At 37.4% G+C, this 2,540-nt stretch overlaps 1 protein-coding gene across 2 annotated transcripts in view; it reads right to left on the bottom strand.

Annotated features, from left to right (window-relative positions):
* Positions 1-2,540, bottom strand: part of LOC107684549 (histone deacetylase 9-B) — a 35,078-nt gene that overhangs the window by 32,032 nt on the left and 506 nt on the right. The window lies entirely within an intron of this gene.

Below are 2,540 nucleotides of genomic sequence, written 5' to 3'. Positions count from 1 at the left end.
TCATAATTAATAAATCATTTATTTTTTATATTTATTATAATTTGTATTAATCATATATATATATATATAATGTATTTGTTTGGAACACAATATGCATATCTGTGAGAATTAAAAACTAAATATATTGAAACTCTGTAAAAATGGTTTGGTAAACCTATCCAAATTATTTATTGCAATAATATAAATCTTGATAATGTATTTAAAAACTATTTTTTCCATCCAACAACAAATGTAATCACAGCCCTGACATTATTAAATATCAGCAAGAGAGTCATTCCACTCATTATGTTGAATAATACATTCATAATATCAGCATTACAAAAGGTTCAATTTTCTACAATATAGTCCTCCATAGACCGCATTATCACATTATTTGTTCCTCACTGTCATTAGCATAATCCAAAACTCATTTAAAAAAAATAAAATAGCCTGGGGCCACAGTGTGAAAGGCTACAGATACAAGAAGATTATGCATGAACGGTCATTTATTTATTCAGAAATATATTAAAAACTGCACGAACCAATTAATTGTCTCTAATTATCAACTACATTAAGGGACTGCTTGATCGCTGGGCATAAAATTGCTGCATGTGTATTAGACTAGATCTCTTTATGAGTTCTTTAAAATTGAGACACTTTGTATATGCTTTCACTGATGCAGACATGTCAAATAAACCAGAACAAATTACTACAACACAATTCACACCCAACAGTAGCTGACAGAAGATGACTTTCAAACCGTTCATTCAAAATATTTTGTTCATTCAACAGAATATTTAGCCTTCAACGTTTGCTTTATTCTAAATTGTCAGAATGATTATAACATTTGTTCAGAGACTAGCTTCAGTGGTTTAAAACTGACAGTGAGTGCACATTAGCATTACAATAAACATCTTCCGACAGCAGCATCGCTCCAATAGATTTCTGGCTCGACTCTGATCACATATTTTCAAGCACAAATTGTTGCTTTGAACCTGTTTCCTTGAGCTTGGTTAGTGTTACAGATTAAATCCTTCAGTCGGCACTCTTAAGAAACACTTAGCTTGACCTATCTGCCTCAGTTAGCACAACACATTAATTGCAGTTCGTCTTTTGATCACAGAGTGAAAAGATCACAGCCAATGTTATGAAAACTATCAGATTCTCCACACTCGGAATTTGGCAGCAGTTATATTTGCATCCAGCAGAACGACAGAATTGAAACACAAAAAGAAGAAACGGACATTTTTACCAAGCAGACCCCTGGTCAACAATAACAGATGTAAATCCTAACCGCATATCACATGACGGTGACAAAACTCTCTGTTAATAACTGTTCCACTGTACGGTTATATTAAGAGTTTGTGGAGATGGTATGATAGCAGAGCGCCACGGCGGCTAATCTTAGCACTCTAATGCTATAAGCTGAAAATAACATACTAAGAATAGCTGACCCACAGAGCGAGCAACAGGCCTGCCTGCCTGCCTCACGCAAATGGCTGTTGTTTAACCGCATACTTCTTTATAATGCCATGCATGCCTGTACGGGGCTTTCTCTGGACAGATGAGCATTAATTGAATTGCTCGGTATCAGGCGGAGGAGTTTAGGGCACGGAACGGGGCCACTAACAGGTTCCTCCACTGAGCCTTATTAAAGACGACAGCTCAGTCTTTCTCTTGTCTTTGTGCAAATCAGGGTTAGAACTATATTTAGAAAGACAGGATTGCGTTCGGCAGTGTGTGTGCTGATGTGTGAGTAAAAAAAAATTTAACGTACTTTCAGTTATGTTGCAACTATGCTGAAATCTAGGCAGGCAATCTCCTGCGATTCAGTGTTGATAAGTGCAAAGAGGTGAAGCAATATCCTCCACCCTTCTTTCAGGAACCGAAATGACTCAATCTTATTATATATGCACTTCCTTCCCCCCCATTAACCCCAACTTTCATATCATGTATTTCCCAGAACAACACATTTTTAACCGGTCAGAGGTTGTGAGAGCAGCTCTCTGGCAGCGACCACAAGTCAGAAACAACAGCAAAGAGCAAAAATGAGTCACGCTCAAATTTTAGACAATAAAGCAAACATATCCTCGCTTAGTGATGTCAGACTCAAGCTCTCGGCACACAGTGTCAGGTCAAAAATAGAACGGGTTGATTGTCTTTGGCGACTGTGAAAAGTAATGCGCCTTTCATGTTGACAGCGTATTTCTGTCAGGAAGTTTCCTCTCTCCTGAATTAAAGGCTAAAGTGGCATAACATCCTGTACGTGTTCTCTTTTTATCCCCATTATAACCTACGCTTTCTGTCGAAATGACGTCTGACAGGATAATTACACGTACCTTGAGCCGCCCCTTTGTTAGTTTAGTGATTTAAGGTTAAACCTACTAACAGACATCCACAGAACGATGCTCTCCTGAAACTTTCTCCACACACAGCATAATAACAACACAAACACAATCTTACAGTACTTCCAATTTTGCAATCCTGCAGGATAAAACTCTCTTGATGATGCTGCCACAAGTTCAGGATGTGATCCTTATTATCACAATACAAACAAAAAA

This window comes from Sinocyclocheilus anshuiensis, unplaced genomic scaffold (assembly GCF_001515605.1).
Source record: "Sinocyclocheilus anshuiensis isolate Anshui unplaced genomic scaffold, SAMN03320099.WGS_v1.1 scaffold225, whole genome shotgun sequence".
NCBI classification, from domain to species: Eukaryota; Metazoa; Chordata; class Actinopteri; order Cypriniformes; family Cyprinidae; genus Sinocyclocheilus; species Sinocyclocheilus anshuiensis.
Note: the sequence above shows the minus strand (reverse complement) of the source record. Positions and strands in the feature narration are given on the sequence as shown.